Here is an 18,951-nt window from a genome sequence, read left to right as displayed (position 1 = left end):
TCACACCTCCATTTCTCTTAAAAAAAAAAAAAAAATATATATATATATATGTGTATATATATATATATATATATATCTCCTTTCCCTGCTTCAAACCTCTACCTCTCTGTGGAGTACATTCCAAGGATTCCTCTTTTCTTCTGATCCATCTAATCACCTCAAGAATAATAACACATCAGCACATTGTGGAGATTACTAATGTATAACTGAACTTGATTATGTAGTTGGTGTGTTTATATTTTTATGTACCGTATAACTTTATATTGCTTTCTGAATCATGGTGAGGCATTATCCATACCAAAGAGAGGAGTCTGGAGACCTTTTCTCCCTTGCCGTGGGTACTGTAAATTAGGCTGCAATGGGTATTCTATGTATAGAGTTCTCTGAAAAGCTTCTGAAATTATCCTTTGTTGATTTAGCAGTTCCGTAGTAGACAGCCCTTGACTTCCTGTTTAGTCTCTGAGGTCCCAAAATTTTAAATGAACTGCTTACTACTGCAAGTTTCGAGCCGAGCGGATATCATATGTAAATACATTGTTTTAGGGAGCCTTAGAGAAAAGTTCTAAGCAAACAGTATAACTACCCTCAGAATCATAGAAGCTCAGGGAGAGAAAGGTCCTAAAATGTCATCTATTTTTCAGGACCAGGAAATCACAGTCACCCCTGTTTCTGTTAACTTAATAAGGGAGAATTCTGGAGAATGATGTGATATTTCAATGTCTCCACAAGACATTAAGTTTAAATATCACTCATTTCTTCTTTAAATATCTTGCATCACATAATTGCAGCAAAACTTAGAATCAGTAAAATTTCTGACTTGTGCGTGAGAGTGGGGTGCATTGTGTCTAATGCTGAAGTTGAAGTTTACTCTATTTTACAACACCTGTTCTTCTTTGTCTCAATTTTTCCCTTGGCAACTTTAGTAAAATCTATTTATTAATGCTGTGTGTGTGTGTGTGTGTGTGTGTGTGTAGAACAGGATGGAAGGGGATGGAGGGTCCCATCAAAGTAAAAATTGTGCAGAAAAGAAACAGTATCTATAGAAGCACGTAACTGAGAGACAGCGTTATGAGCATAAGACCGAAAATTTGCTTCCCCAGAATATACATCGGCTTGGCCGGGTCTTGACATTTGAGCCAACTGAACTGGCTGTCAAGGGATAGGCCAGCCCCCCCTTATATCTGGGTTAGACTTATGTCATTATAAGTAAATAAGGATAATTTTCATTCAGTACATTTAGAAGTATCATTATGTAGAGCCCCAGGCTGTCTTCAATAGAATAACATGGAATTTTGTTAAAATACTAGCCCTCTGACCAGACTTTACCAAAAGAATCCCCAGGGTTGAGTGTAGAGATTCTTACCCATATTAAAGTTTAAGAACCACTGCCTTCGAAGCATATCTCCTATTTTGTGTATATTTCCCCTTTAGACTATAGGTATCTTGAGAGCCATAATATTTTATATTTTTGCAAAATTTATGGGATTTCTATTTAATTTGTAAATCCCTTGGCAATCATCCCATCACAAATGCTCAATAAATATTGTTAAAATGGAATGGAATTACAACAAATGTATTTGCCATTTTATACACTTCCAGAAAATCCCACAAGATGTCAAAAAGAATGTAACTGTATAAAAATGCCTGTTCTCCTGTGAGGTTCCTGAGCACTAATACATTAGGTGACGGTTTCACTAGGACTTGGATTGACAAAGTCATGACTGTTTAAGATGAATACAATATCCTTCTATGTCTCCAAGTTTTAAGCAATTGTAAGCTTTCTGACCCTAGGGAATGACCTTTGCCCTAGGCACAACAGGAAAATTTTAAGAAGAGTGAGATGCCACAGAGCTTCACATCCAATAACTAGCCGCTCCCTCCACCCCAGTCCCATAGGTCCAGATGCCTTCTGCTTTATTTGATGTCTGACAAGCATCTCAGACTCAACCTTCCCTGGTGCTCAGATCAGAGTCCTCAAACTCATTCTCAACTCCTTTCCCTCTTGTGGACCTCGTCTTCTCTGTGAGCAAGTATTTGGCACTACCGTCACAAAGTGTGTATAGAGGGGGGGCGCCTGGGTGGCTCAGTGGGTTAAAGCCGCTGCCTTCGGCTCGGGTCATGATCCCAGGGACCTGGGATCGAGCCCCGCGTCGGGCTCTCTGCTCCACGGGAAGCCTGCTTCCTTCCCTCTCTCTCTCTGCCTGCCTCTCTGCCTACTTGTGATCTCTCTCTCCGTCAAATAAATAAAATCTTAAAAACAACAACAAACAAACAAACAAACAAACAAAAAAAACCAAAGTGTGTATAGAGGGACACCTGGGTGACGCAGTTGGTGAAGACTCTGACTCTTGGTTTTGGCTCAGGTCGTGATCTTAGGATCATGAGATTGAGCCCCTGTGGGGTTCCCACATGGCTCAGAGTCTGCTTGAGAGTTCTCTTCCTCTTCCTTTGGCCCTCCCTCTCGTGTGTCCTTCCTCTCTTTAAAAAGAAATAAATCTTAAAAAAAAAAAAAATCCAAGCTTTTTAAAAATTCTTTTACTCCATCTCTTGTCCAAGTCCCCATCATCTCCTAACGGATCTCTATGCTGCTGCATGTGTGTCCTTCAGTCTGTTCTCAGTGCAGCAGCCACAGTGAAAAACATGGACTAGATGATGTCATTACTTGGCTCAAACTCCCCAGGGCTTCCCATTTCATTCAGAGTAAAAGCCAAAGTCCTCCCAACAAAAACCAATTTTATTTCAGCAACACAACCAGTTTTATTTTAGCAATGTAATTTAATTCTATTAAAGGAAAGCAAATGTTGAATCTAGACAACCAATACTTGTTAACCCTCTTTATGTTAGCACCCATTATATGCATTTTAAAAAAAGAATTACTTGCTATATACAAGCTTTCATTGTACTCTGTTAATATTTATCAAGCACAATATTTATTTATTCATATTTATTTATCAAGCATGGGCTCAGTACTGGTCCAAGCACGATGAGTATCCAAGAGGCTGTGAAACACATGGTTTATTGCAGATCTATGGAAAATTTGATAGAATTGGCACAGTAAACCATTGTAATTGCAGAAAGATCTTTATTTCATTTAGTATTTATTAATTATTGTCCAGAAATTGCCATCTTTGGTGATATTTTTCTTTGAAAGAAAAGATTTTTTTCTCTTTTAGTATAGCTGTAGATATTTCTCTTTTCCATAATGTAGTATCTCTTGAACCAGTTACAATTTTAATGGTAGATACTGTGTAGGTGAGATTAGAAGAAGAGTTGAAATTTGGACACAATGTCTTTATAATTTTTATATCATTTTGTGATTATTCCTCACCCCACACACTGAGGAGAATCCGAATCCTGAAATTTAAAGAAAGCCTGCCAATTATAACAGATCAAGAATTTGAAACCAAATAGAAAAAATGTGTTTTATTTATCTAAAAAATTAACTTGTCAGTTGAGTTAGTGTTAAGAAGATAAAAACCCAAATTTCTGTCTTTAAAATTCATAGCCACCTTGCAAATGGCTATTAATTTTAAATTTGGCATACGTGTCTATTGTAATATGCAATAATGTAAAATAGTATGTGACCAGTGACAAAATACTGGTTTTCACGAATCTTTGCAAACATCACCACCCTTTGTTTAATGATGAGAAAACTGTTGATTTCCTAAATTAAACAGAGCTAAAAAACAAAAACAAAACAAAAACAAACAACAACAAAAAACCAAAAAATGAACCCAGAGCCATGGGAAGTAAAAATTTTACTTTTTTTTTTTTTTTTTTTAAATCCAGAACTCCTCTGAGGCCTGCTAGCCTAGAGAAAATGTTTCACTGCCATATGCTTTTCAACAACCAGAAGTACTTCAGCCAGCCAGTTAGGCTCCACTGTATTAACGCTACAGCTGTGCGGCCATATTTTTTTAGGATGTTATTTTCTTTTCAAGGGAAAAATTGGAAAGTGGTACTTAGACTAAAATATAATCCTATCAATTTTACATAAAATATTGATAAGAAATAAAAATTTAGCATCTCTGGTGTGAATTCACTAGACTGTACAAAATACAAATATATAGATTAAGGAAAGTTAACATAATCCTTTTATGGGAACTAAAATCAATTACATGTCAGCTTTGTAGTATTATAAATGTATTTAGTCAGCATAGAATTTTTCCAGCAGTGTTTCCTGCAGATTGAAATTGACTAACCAGATGTTAAATATTAAATAGAACTAATCAAAGCATGGTTCAAGAGACTTTAAAAACAATGATCAAAGGGAGCTATTTATTACCTGATTCATGTTACTGTTGAAATATTGGGCCTGTGATATTATATTTAAGCTTAGTGTTTTTAAGATACCATTTTCTAGCTTTACATGAACAATAATTAATGTTAATAAATTAACTTATAAACTATGTAATTGGAACATTGTGCATAATCATGGTTGGAAACTTGACCAAGAGATTTAAAGCTTGATTTAAAGAAATAAAACTTTAGTGGGATATTTAGTACCTATATAAATTTTAGTAATAATCAAAATATTGAAAATTACTAGGATTTGTTTGGTCCCTGTCCATACACATACACACACATGCACACACGTACACACACAAATAAAAACAAAAAAGAAGCTACTAGCAGATTCATTTCTGAGAGCTCTTAGAACAATCATTTTGTTAGACCTTTTACTCTCTGAGAAGTCTTATCTAATTAAAAAGAATTGGGGAAGAAGACTTCCAGAAAAAGGCATTCTGTAACCTCTTATGAGTTTTATTTTTCCATGGTGCCAATATGTTTTTGTTTTTTGCCTATATTCAATAAGAACTTTTCATAACATCTTTTGTGAGCCCATTTTCTCTTGATGTATGTTTGGGAAGACAGCATTGATTGATGTCTCAGAACTTCATGTTATTAATTTTGCTGTTATCACCATATTTTATAGAAATCATTTATGTAATTTAAGAATACATCTCTCAAAATTTAAAGGTTCTAATAAACAACTAAATTCACAACGTTTACATACCAATAAATACTTTCTACTAATATACAAAGATTTTTTGTTGTTATTTCATGTTGGAGAAAAAAAGGGAAATGAGGTCATATTAGTAAAACTGTTTAAAATGTTCTGCTTTGTTCTTAAATTTCTGAGCTTTTACGAAGTTGTTTTTGAACCAATGTCCAGTTGATTTCTGCTTGTTTTAAATAATTATATTCTATTAGAAATAACTTTTAAGCTACCAGTCTAACAAATTTTCCGAGAAAAAAAATCTGTTTTGATATAGATGGTATTGATTATTCTACAGAAATGAGAATTTACTATATGACATGCTGACTTCTGTGACTTGAACATGTTAAGTTTTGTTAGAGTCTTAGTAACAGATCAGGAGAAATTTATTAACTGGAGAAAAGAGTGTATATTCAAAAACCCAGCCATACACGTCTGTGTCTTTAAGTTTCGTTCATACACGGTCAGATAGCTTGCTTTAGCGGATTCAGGACCTAAAAAAACAAGTCTTCTTCCAGACTGGTCATATCCCACTCTTGGAGCTCCCTTAAATTTTTTGTGTCAGAAATTTGGGATATATGATTCCACATCCGTTTTTCTTCTCTTGTTGTTTCCCTTATGTTAGCTTCCAATCAGTAAAAACATTGCTGAACGTAAAATTTTCAAATGCGTTCACATCATGATGGGAATACTTCTTTGTATGCATGTATAAATGTCGACGCAGGTCATTCTGAGATCCTATGTACTTTCTTTCCTACTATTTGGTGTTCTAGTCTCAACCACTGATGGTTCTCAGGCTGGGTTATGCCTTTTTGGGCCACCTTGCATTTATTCTCGCTGTTCTCTTAGAACACTCTTCTCTCGCTTCCTTATCTGTTTGACACACTGTTATCCTTTCAAAAGTACCACCTTCCCTTGGTAGTTGCCTTGGGTCTGGATGGGATCCCTTTCCTGGGTGCTCCCAGGTCACTTCTCACGGTGCACTGCTCAAACTGTTGTATTTTCCTGTATCTGGAATTTAGTGCCTCTGTAAAAATAAGAATTTAATACATTTTGGGCTACCTTCGGGAAGTCCCTTAACTTCTTTTGGGGGTCAATTTTCTTATCTATAAAATAGGGATGGCAATAGATCAAATGAGATAAATAGACTGCTTGACCCTGTGGCTGACATGTGATAAGAATTGCAAAATGTTAGGTATTTGATGGTTCTTGCATGAATTAAATGATCTAAACTTCTCAGGAGCCTCATTTGTTTTCATTTCGTTTCTCCCCTCTTGGTGTAGGATTTCACAGCTCAGCGCCTGCTGGGAGGGGGATTTACTTCTGCTCAAAAGAAATGCACCTCTCCAAGTTTTGAACTTCCTCACTTGAACATTCCAGGAATGTTTAGTTTTGAAATGAATTTGGATCATAATTCCACTCGTATGTATCTATCTAAAATATTTCCAGTGTTTATCAATATTTCATAATGCATTTCTCTATCCTTCTTAATGTTCAATCCATTTTTGATGCTTTTGAACCCATCAATCAATCTATCTTTATTACTGATCACTCTCATAGATACCATAATACACAAACATAAGAGAGATAGTTACAGTCTAACTGGGGTTTAATACTATATGTATGTGCAGAATCAGCAAATAAGCAATAGTTTCCTATGTGTTCATTTTGTGGTTTACTATATTATTTTTGAGCAGGAGAGAAGAAATGTATAAATAAAAATTAAAATAGTTACGAATGATTACATGAAGGAAATGACATGTTAGCTGGATATTAAAAGATGTGAGAAGATACAGCAAGGAGAGGAAAATGCAATAGAGACAAAGGGATTAAGAAGGAAAAAGCAAGGGTACAGAAAGTGTCTTTGGTAATTAGAGGATAAACATTATCTTTGGTTCATAGATGTGCATGAGTGACACTAAAACTTCTTAATTATCACAATCTAAAACGATAAGAGAATGTTTTATAAAAAGGGAATGTTGGCCTCAAAGAAAGATTGTTCAAGTAGAACTCACTGCTTAAATAAAGCAGCATACCGTTGTTAACCTTGAGTATTTATAAGTTTTGCTTCCATAATGCTGGGTACAAGGGGCACTTTGGTGGCTCAGTCAGTTAAGTGTCTGCCTTTGGCTCAGGTCATGATCGCAGGGTCCTGGGATAGAGCATTGGGTTCTGAGCTCCGAGGAGAGTCTGCTTCTCCCTCTTCCTCTGCCCCTTCTCTGCCCGTGCGCTCATGCAAGCATTTTCTCTCTCTCAAATAAATGAAGTCTTAAAAAAAAATACTGGGTGCAAATTGGTTAAATAGAAGCATCCCTCCAACAGCTAGAGCAGGGGCTGAGGACAGAGTGTGGGGTGGTGGGAAGATATTTTATATTAGAATATTTCATGCTGTCTGCATTTCTCCCCATTGTGAGGTACCCAGACTTTTTATTTTTTGCTTTGCAATTGGGATTTTAATTAGCATTCCTGCTAAAAGGATATTAAAACTTCCTTCTTTCCTTCGGGAGGCATTAAGGTGAAGAACGCAGTAAGTATGGATGGGGACACCAAGGCTCAGATAGGCTCTAGAAAGCAGAGGTGATGAGTAGAAGGAATTCAGCCAAGGCTATCTGAGGAATTTGTTCATTTAAAACCTGAATATTGAGAAAGGAAACAAAGACTAAAGAGAAAAGGTCCCGACACTATGATGACATGAGTTTGCAAGTGACATGTGGGGGACAAAAACAGCCTGGACACAAAGACCATCAGTATAACTAGAATAACACAAGATAAATAAATCTTCAAAAACAAAACAAAACAAAACCCAAAACCAAACAAAACAAAAAACCAGAAGAAAGAGGGACACCTGGGTGGCTCAGTCTGTTAAGCGCCTGCCTTTGGCTCAGGTCAGGATCACAGGGTCCTTGGATTGAACCCCGCGTCAGGCTCCCTGCTCAGTGGGAAGCTTACTTCTCTCTCTCTCAAATTCCCCTTGCTTGTGTTCCCTCTCTAGCTGTCTCTCTCTCTGCCAAGTAAATAAAAAGAATCTTAAAAAAGAAGAAAGAGAACGCAGGTGTGCCTAGGTGGCGCTGTAGTTTGTGTCTGACTATTGGTTTCAGCTCAGGTCATGATCTCAGGGTCAGGAGATCCAGCTCTGCTTTGGGCTCCGCGTGGAATCTGCTTGGATTTCTCTCTCCCTCTCCTTTTGTCTCTCTCCCCATCTACCCCCTCCCCCCCAACCTTCTCTCTCAAATAAATAAATCTTAAAAAAATAAAATAAGGGGCACCTGGGTGGCTCAGTGGGTTAAGCCGCTGCCTTCAGCTCAGGTCATAATCTCAGGGTCCTGGGATGGAGCCCCCATCGGGCTCTCTGCTCAGGGGGGAGCCTGCTTCCACCTCTCTCTCTCTGCCTCTCTGCCTACTTGTGATCTCTGCCTGTCAAATAAATAAAAATCTTTAAAAAAAAAATAATACAAGATAACAAATCCGGATCCGACTTAAAGCAGGTCTGTTTTATTATCCATTTTGGGCTAAGAGATTTACCAGGTCTTTAGTGGGGAGAAATTATAAGTACAATTAAAACCTCACTTTTCAACATTTAGAGTTTTGTGTATATAATTAAGCTTTAATTAATTGTATGATATCGTATATACAATTCTCATGTTTAAAGGTTGTTACCATTCTTAGGAAATCCTTTTTCTGTCTTCTGAAATTGTCTCAAATTGGAAAAAAAAAACACATTTGAACTCTGCATAGGATTTATTTTCAAATTTTGGACTTTATTTCATAAACAATGCAAGGAGGATTTTTCTTAATTATGAATTAATTAATGAATATTTTTTCATTGTTATAATTAAGATTCTCTTGCCCAGAGCAGGGAAAGCTGGGTAGATGATACCACATGGAGAACTTTGCGTTAGAAAGGCTTTTTTTTCTCACTGGATATGCTACAAATTACAGAAGAATCTAGGTTTCCTGAGTGGCAGTTTTCTGTATAGTAGAGTTTGTGTGCTTAACGGATTAACTGCCTTTTATGTTATTCTTTCTCCCAGGATTCACGAAGGAAAATGACATAATAGATTTTTTTTTTCCCTAGGACCACAGTAAACCTCCTTAGTCAAACCCGGTTGCTCCTTGGGAGGTAAAGAGCGAACTAACCTATGTTTCTACAAGTTACAAAATCATTTACATTTATTACCCATGCACAGTGAGGCCCCAAAGCCTCAGAGCTATGATTCTCCAAATCACTGCATTCTAAGCTTGACTGATTGGTTTAAAAGCTTGTGAGAGATTTATAATGATTCACTGTGTAAGCCAATGATTTTATATTTAAGGCAGGAGACTGCTTATAAATGACAGAAAACTTGAGATTCTCCTTGGACTCAGCAGGTGACCAACTGTTTTCATAGGTTTAGATAAAAACAGCATTTTCTTTGCACTGTTTGAACTCAAAAGTTGTAAAGTGCGCACACATTAAAATGTATACAGGCATTATAATGCTAGCATCCCGTTTATAGTGCTACCTACCTCCGGATTATCTGGCTTTATTAATATCTCTGTATATATACCGGAACTTAAAAAGTTCTGTTGCTTTTTGAGAATAAACTTTAATTGCTTCCCCACATTCCGGATTTGTTATTTCACCAGCAAATATGGCTGTGCTTTACCTTTGGAACAATTACCAGGCTTAGTTCACTGTGATGTTTGACGACAATATATAATAACAGTACCTTTTACTATTGGAAAGTTTATACAAATAAATTGCCATTATTTAAATCTGGTATTGGTATAGATGAAAGAAATAGGATTAATGGGGTGCCCACGTGAAAAATAGTAAACTTTATATGATGTGTTGCCTTGTTTGATCAATGGAGGAAATTTGAAATTGGCGAGGAAGACCAAATATTTTAATTAGGAAGTTATTAAGAGTAGTAAAGTTATTATGGGTAATTAAAGGAGAGGATGGCAGAAATATCGATTATGTCAGCACCCTCAGAGTCTTTATCAGCCCGTCTGTTTACTTCCCACGAGCAACGCTAAAGGTAACAACTGGATGGAGGACCCTGGGCCCCTGGAGGTGCACTTTCTAGTGTCTTTATTAGAAGAAAATTAAGTCACTCTGTCATTCTCGTTTGCTTCATTACCTATAATCCAAAGCGCCCCGTTCTCTCTCCGTCTTCACAGTGAAGTCCCTCCAGCTGGTCTCCCGGTCCCTTGCTCCTTCCTCCGACCATCCTTTCTCCCTAATACACAGGCAACTTTCTCTGGTGGCCTCTCTCCAGGCTCCTGCCTGTCCACATCGGACCTGCGCTGCTCTCTCCAAAGGGCCCAGAGCTGCTCTGTCTCATTTTAAGTAAATGCCCAGCATTCTCCCAGGTGTAGCATGGTGCTGAAGAGCACAGCGCTTACACTCAGACTCAGCTTCTAATCCCTGTTCTTTCACCTGCTGGCTGCATGACTTCGGCCAGGTTATTTAACCATGCTGAGCCTCAGTTTCCGTGTTTGTAAGGGCAAAAATAAGATCCATCTAAAAAGATTTTTGGTGAAGATTAAAAAGGGTAATTTATGAAAAGCGCTGAGTGCTATACTTAGCATGTAGTAAGTGCTAAGGAAATCATTACTATTATGATTAAGCTTATTCCAATAAACTTAGATTACCATTAGATTAAAATAAGGTGACTAGGATGATTAGGTTACGTTATTATTATTAGATTAAAATTAGACTGCCCTCAATTTCTCACCCTAATGGGGTGACCTCTTCTCAAACCAAAAGCCACTTCCCTGACATCTCTTTGTTATAGGGACCACTCATTCTCTCAAATTTCTATAGTCCCTGTTTCTGGAAGTCTTTATTCTTCACTGATTTAGTTCATTTATCTCCATATTGTGTCCATGAATATTTTGAGACTTGGTAAAGTTCAACGATACCATGCCCACAGATTTTACTAACCTACTAATATATCTTATTCAAGAAAGAAAGTCATTTTTGGTTACCTCACATTGTCTCCTAAGGGTTCTGAAACACCCTTTTCGACCCCTTGAAGTCTTGCTGTGTTGATAGCTGTCTGTTTCTTTTCTTTTCAGATTTTATTTATTTATTTGACAGAGAGAGACACAGGGAGAGAGAGAGAGAGAACACAAGCAGGGGTAATGGGAGAGGGGGAAGCAGGCTTCCTGCCGAGCAGGGAGCCTGATCTGGGGCTTGATCCCAGGACCCTGAGACCATGACCTGAGCTGAAGACAGATGCTTAACAACTGAGCCACCCAGGCATCCTAGCTGTCTGTTTTTTATGTCATGTCCAGCAACTCTAGTGACAAGCTCTGGCTTGGTGTAGAGTAGGTGCTCAGTAAATGCTAACTGATTTGATGAATAAATAAAAATGGCCCCAGATTCAGGATTCTCCAACAGATAGTGAACCTTTAAATGCAGAGACCACCAGTTCTGAAGTTTGTATCTCCCTGCCCCAGCAGAGTCCGTGCTCCATGAGGGTTTAAATGGAGTGAGTCAGTTGCTAGGAAGAGCCTCATTTCCTATTTACAAAGATTATTCTTTAGAGAGTGCTCTGAGGAGAAGGCTTGTGCTTTCTTCGCCCTTTTCAGGTGTACCATCTTCTCGAGAATGGGTACAGGTAGATGCCATTTTGTTCACGGACCCTGCCTTCGGGATCTCTGTCCTCTGGTTTCTTCTGTCACAGCTCTGCCGATCAATTCTCTCCCTGACTTTTAAAAATGTAAAATGCATGTAACATAAAATTTACCGTTTCAAACATTTGAAAGTGTACAATTCAAGGTACTTCACGGCATTAAGTACATTCGCTATGTTGAGCAACCATCAACACCACCTATTTCTGGAACTTTCCATCAGACCAAACAGAACTCTGTACCCATTAAACAGTCCCTATTCTCCCCTGCCTCCTGTCCTACAGCCTTTAGTCTACTTCCAGTTTCTGTGAATTTGCCTATTCTAGATACCTCATGTAAGTGAAATCCTACTTGTCCATAAATATATCTGGCTTATTTCAGCTAATATAATGTCTTCAGTGTTCATCCGTACTGCAGCATGTGGCAGAATTTCCTTCCTTCCTAAGGCTAAATAATATCCCATTGTATGTGTAAGCTGTGTTTGGTTTATGCATTCCTCTATCGATGGACATGCGTCATTTCCACTTTTTGGCTATTGTGAATGACATTGCTACAAACATGGGTGTACAGATACTTCTTCAGATCCCCACTTTCCATTGTTTTGGGCATATACCTGGTAATGAAATTGCTGGATCACATGAGAATCGTATGTTTTACATTCTGGTCATGCATAAGGGTTCTCATTTCTCCACATCCTCTTTCTTTTCTTGCTCTTCTTCTTCTTCTTCTTCTTCCCCTTCTTCTTCTTCTTCTTCCTCCTCCTCTTCTTTTCCCTCCTCTTCCCCCTTCTCTCCCATTCCTCCTCCCCTTCCTTCTCCCTCTTTTGGATAATAGCCTTCCTAATGGTTGTCATGTAATGTAATGGTTGTTGTGGTTTTGATTTTTCACTTTCCTAGTGTCTACTCATGTTGAGGATCTTTTCAGGTACTTACTGGCCATTTGTACAACTTTTTGGATGATCTGTTGTTAAAGTCACTAGCATTGTCCTAGTCAGATTCAGCGGTCGTCTCTTAGCTGCTAGCCTTCTTGACATGTTACTATTTGTTTGTGCATCAGTACTTTTTTTCTTAATTCAGTATCATCTCTCAGTACTTGGACCCTACAGGTTACCATGCCTTCCTCAACAATTACTGTTTTTGTCCTCCTTTGCCTGTGTCTTTTTTTTTTTGTCTTTATTAGACAGAAGGGAGTGACCAAAACTCAGGGTCTTATGGTTCCACTCCTGGTACTTTCTTACTCACTGTATATTTGAAGACAGTCTCAGAACTCTCAAGTTCTGCACAAATAGATTTAGCTGCTTCTACGTCCCCTGTCCTTGGGTATCTGACTGCTATTTCCAGTTGAGCATATATGCTACTTATGTGGTTATCCTGGTCTCCCCAACGTTCTCCCAGCTCCTGTCACTGTATGGGTTTTCTTTGCTTTATGTTTGGTTTGGTCTTTGTTTTCTCCACCTTCGTTCTCCATATTCAACTTGTCATCTGCTCTGGTTTATCCTTCCTTCATAGTTTTCAACTTCATCCTAAGGAGAGGCAAACAAAGACATTCCCGTGATTGGTGGACACACTTTCTATTTACTGGGTAATTCTTTTGTGAAAGGATTGATTAAACTGTTTATATCTGAAGTGCAAGTGCTATTGTGTTGTTCAGCACAATGCCACGCACACAGGACGTTCAATGAATATTTGCTGAATGCTTTGAGTTCGCTTTGACTGTTAAACCTTAGTCAGCATACAAGCCTGTGGTAATTTACAATAACATTTCATCTTAACATATATTAGGCTTGGCGGGGGGCGGGTATGTGCATTTCAGAAAAATACGAAGAATGTACAATGAACTTTTCCTGGGATGTGCCACATACTAATGTCTTAAAAATGTAAATTATATTCTGTGCTTTTAAAATGTTATATTTAAAAGGTTTTTAAAATTTAAAATGGGTCTAGTAGTGCTTACATTTGGTATCAAATCTAAGTGATTAATAATTCCATGTTCTCGGAATTCTTGATTTGTTTCCTGTGTCAAAGATTTGAGACTATTAAGAGGCGATTAGGGAGGGTATCCTTGAAGTCTCCTTCACACCAAGAATCTCCCTTTTTTTTTTTGGTTCACTTCACTTAATGTGGGAGTTGCTTGTGATATTTTCTACATTTCACCTTCCGAGGTTATGGGCCCCATTCATATGCCATATCTCCCTCTCAGATGAGTAAGTATGACTTTCATGAATTTTTCTTCACTTGTAGAATTTAATTTACATGAATAATTAGGAAAGAACCAGTGAAATTTCCTTCTCCCTAGGCAAACAATCTTGTTAAGAAAATCAACTGCAAACTTTTCCTTTAATATTTTTTTCTTTGCATCTTGAAATTTATTGCTTGCTACAAAGAAGCAAAATAAAAAGAAATATAGGGTACTACAACATACTGCTCTTTTGCATATTGATATCTGAATAATTACCTTAGGGCATATTGAGTTATAATATGACACGCTATTCTCTGAGGACATTATCTTAAAATATTTTACTTATTTAGCATACAGTTCAATATTTTAGAATTATGTAAAGAGTATAGTTGTTAACCGACATAGAGTGTGCTGGCAGAAACAAAAAATGAGGAGGACCTAACTGGTGAAGGAGCTTGTTCTTAGCATGTTACAGGATTTAAATACTGTGACAACACAGCTGGTCAGTTATAACAGCCAACCTAGAAAAAAGAGAAGGCTGTAATTCTGTGCAGATGGTTAATATGTGCATATTTTCCCCCTTAAAGTATATTTCACCTGGAATTCTGTTTGATATTCATACCTGTGATCTTGTCTAAGCCCCACAAGCATACAGTCAGCAGTCCATATTCTTTTGCGGTCCCAAGTACATCCCAGAAAAGTAGTGCCCGAAACTAAGAAATACACATGGTTGTAGTAAGAATCAATGGTGAGCCAGGGAATTGAACACAATAAAACCCGGTGTTCAACGCAGGCTGATGGAGGCTAGGTCATTACCATTGTCGTAATGAGACCCGGTTACCTGCTTCTTAGAAAGTGCTCCAAAGTCTAGTTGGGATGTGCCTTAGTCTGCTGAAGCTGCTGTTAACACAAGATACAGCCTGGGTGTCCTGTAAACAAGAGAAATCTATTTCTCACATTTCTGAAGGCTTAGAAGTGCAAGATTGAAGTACTATAGCATGGCCTCTTTCTCGTGAAGTCTCTCCTTCTGGCTTATAGCTGGTGTCTTCTCCCTGGATCCTCACGTGGTGGAAGGGTCTACAGACCCCTCTGCAGCCATTTAAAAAAAAAAAGATTTTATTTGTTTATTTGACAGACAGAGATCACAAGTAGGCAGAGAAGCAGGCAGAGGGTTGGGGGGGAAGCAGGCTCCTCACTGAGCGAGGAGCCTGATGTGGGGCTCGATCCCAGGACCCTGGGATCATGACCTAAGCTGAAGGCAGAGGCTTTAATCCACTGAGCCACCGAGGTGCCCCTCTGCAGCCATTTTTATGAGACACTAATTCTATTGATGAACTTCCACCATCATGGCTTAAGCACCTCACAAAGTCCCCCATCTACCAATACCATCACATTGGGAGTTAGGATTTCCACATATGGATTTTGGGGGACACAAACATTCAGGCCATGTGTGTTTCCTAACAACCCTAAGACAAAAGGAAAACGCATGATTGCCAGAAATACTGTGGCAAAGATGGACAGAGTGAGGCTTTGAGTTTTGCCATCCCACTGGCTGTGTGACTCTGTATCCAAGTCATTTCTCTAACTCCCAGTTTCCTCACCTATAAAATTAATTGTGTGATTTTAATGAGATCATGTAAGGAAAGTATTTTATTTCCTGTGGTCATTACTATTGTTATTGTTTTGTAATAAGATCAGATCTTACATTCATAGAAAAGAATTACTACCAGTAGACTATTAATTGCAACTGCCAAAATAATAGCATGCATTGCACACAAAAGGGTAAAATGAAGGGAAACAAAAGCAAAAATGAAGTACTGGGACTACATTCGAATAAAAGCTTCTGCACAACAAAGGAAACAATCAACAAAACTAAAAGAAAACCTACTGTATAGGAGGTTGGAAATGATATACCTGATGAAGGGTTAGTATCCAGTATATACAAAGAATTCATATAATTCCACACTCAACAAAACAACTGCCCAATTAAAAATGGACAGAAGACATAAGAAGACATTTCTGCAAAGAAGTCATGGCAGCAGACACATGAAAAGGTGCCTATCATCACTTATTATCAGAGAAATGCAAATCAAAACCACAATGAGATATCACCTTTACACCAACAGGAATGGCTAAAATCCAAAGCACAAGAAACAACAAGAGCTGGCAAAGATGTGGGGGAAAAAAAAATGGAGCCCTCATGCACCATTTGTAGGAATGCAAACTGGTATAGCCACTGAGGAAAACAGTTTGGAAGTTCCTAAAAAATTAAAAATAAAACTGCCTTACAATTCAGTAATTGTGCTACTGAGTATTTACTCAAAGAACACAAAGACACTAATTTGAAAGGATATACACACTCCTATTTTGTTGTAGCATTATTTACAATAGGCAAATTATGGAAGCAGCTCAATGCTTATCTATAAATGAATGGATAAAGAAGAGAATAAAAAAAGGGAATAAAGAAAGAATAAAAAAAGATTAAAAACAGAGAATTAAAAAAGAATGAAAGCTTGCCATTTGCAACAACATGGATGAAGCTAGGCAGTGCAACGCTAAGTGAAATAAGTCAGTTAGAGATAGATAAATGCCATGTGAATTCACTCATATGTGGAATTTAAGAGACAGAACAGCAAAGGATAAAAAAAGAGAGAGACAAACCAAGAAATAGACTCTTAACTCTACAGAACAAACTGATGCTTATCAGAGGGAGGGGGATGGTAGGATGGGTGACATAGATGATGGGGATTAAGGAGTGAGCTTGTCCGACGAGCACTGAGTAAGGTGTATAGGGCTGTTGAATCACAGTATATTGCACCCCTGAAACTAATATAACACTGAATGGTAGCTATACTGGAATTAAAAAAAAACAACTTAATAAAAAATTTCAGGAAAAGATAAAATGAAAAGAAACCTGTATTTTATATCTGAAGTGCATTTGCTTTTAAAATTGTTTTTGATATGCTTTCTTAAGTATATGAGAAATTAGAGATGATTTTACATATTTATTATAAAGTAATTTTCATTGGGAGACATTTTGTGACCAGGAGGTATTTTACTCACCTTATTGTAAAGTGGGTTGATTTCTAGGCTTAATGCATTGAAATAGTTAGTTCTTATTTTCTGCTCTTTGAAAAGGGGTAGCATTATTATCCTAATTTTATAGGTGGAAAAACAAATATATAGGTCATATAATGTGACTGATATTATATTCCAGACTTAGTGGCAAAAAAAAAAAATAGAGTTGAGCTACTCTTCCCCCTTGATCTCACAAGCTTTGCTACTTTTCATGTTGCTGCTATTAAGAAAAAAAAAATTAGGGAGTTTCCCAATGGGAAATAAGCGATGGGTTTTTAGCCCACTTGTGTTAACCAGCTAAAGCCTGCATTGACTTCCACTACATTATCAAATCATTTTTATGAAATGGGTCTATTGGACTTTTTCACCTATGAATGCTTCAGCCAGCACCTTCTCAATTGCAGGATTGAGATGGCATAAGGAAATGTAAGTTGTTATGTTTAAAAATCAATTGAAATAACATTTCAACCTTCAGTTGCAGCAAATGAAACGAAATCCTAGTGATATCAGTGATGGTGATGTTGGTCGCTGCTTTTCTCATCAATTAAATGCATGATTCTTACAGCCTGCCAAGTTTATATTTTGCTATCTGGATGTCCCCTTCCTCTGACCTTTCCTTTCTTTTTTATGCTTCATTCTTATGTACCTGCTTCTTTCATGGCTTAGTTCCTCTCATCACAGAGGAAATGTATCCCAAATTAATTTGCACTTAGGTTACTTAAACATTTTCATACTAATAAGAGACCAAGTAATGCTGGACCCAAAGAAATAAATCCCTAATGGTGTGGGGCACTATTCAGGCACCACAGTTCTTGGGTGGGAAGAATGATTTTCTGCTGACATGGTCTTTGGCCACATCTGTATCATATCCACTTTCTTCCTCTCTCAGCTTGTTTCTGCTCTTCCCTGTTTCTGGGTAGATATGTCTAGCTGTGATTCTGCAGGGATGCTAATTTGGCAAATGCTGGCAATGTAATAAGGAATGAGAACTGGTTGGTTACTATTTTAGAAGGGTCGCTGAAGTGCTAAGTTCGACTGAGTAGGGGGTGATGAAATCTGTTTGTGGATGGATGGAGAAGGCTTGATGGATGATAGAAATGGGTTGAAGGCCATGCTCATTCAAGGGTAATACAAAGAGAAGCATGAAATGGCTGATGTGTGTATGGGTTGTTCAAAGTTCGATAGGGTGGTATGTGGGGAGAGAGATAAGAATGACTGATTGGAACCAGACTGTGGAGGGCTTCAACTGCTAGGCCAAGGAGTTTGGACTTGGGTGTGCAGGCAATCAGTGTCTGCAGAATTTCTCACTCTGTGTCTCCAGGGTCACCTGATTTCCTCATAGGAGCTCTGCACTGCCCCAATACCATGGGAAGAGGATAGTGGCTGAAATTAGAGTGCTTGTGTTCAAAGCCTCTTAGGGGTCTTGTAGGATCTTGGGCGAATCCCTGAAATACAGAATTGGTGACCTAGTTCTTCTGCTTAAAAAAACAGAGTTGTGTGTTGGAGTTCAAGCTGGTATGGTCCCTGTTAAATAGAGTGTGACAGGCACACTAGGTCTGGGCTTGGAATGAATCCTTTTCACTAGAGTGAGCCACAGGTAGAGTGCAGGTGCTAGAGGAAGCCTTCTGGTGGGAATACCAGGCTAATCTAGAAGACATGGCAATAGGTACAAAGCCAAATGTTGTCTCCTCTGAAAAGCAATCTCCAAGTCAGTTATTTGTAGTCACCTCTTGTCTTCCAAAGCTTGTTCTGTATGCCTTTATTACAGTAGTCATTGTCTTAGGCTAACATTCAATATATGAATATCGTATGTTTAAAGTGTTCTTTTGGTTGGAAGTAATAAAAACCACAGTGGGGACTGTGAGGGTAAAAGATGCCATTTGAAGGCTGCTGGGGTGGGAAGGGATGGGACTCAAGGACCACAAGAGTTGGAAATGAACTGAAGCTCAGGCAGAGACTTAAAAAAGTAATAAAACGTCATCAGAAATTCAGGCCTCTTTTTAAAAAATTTAATTTAATTTATTTTTATTATGTTACGTTAGTTACCATACAGTATGTCATTAGTTTTTGATGTA

The sequence above is a fragment of the Neovison vison genome, chromosome 5 (genome assembly GCF_020171115.1).
Source record: "Neovison vison isolate M4711 chromosome 5, ASM_NN_V1, whole genome shotgun sequence".
NCBI classification, from domain to species: Eukaryota; Metazoa; Chordata; class Mammalia; order Carnivora; family Mustelidae; genus Neogale; species Neogale vison.
Note: the sequence above shows the minus strand (reverse complement) of the source record.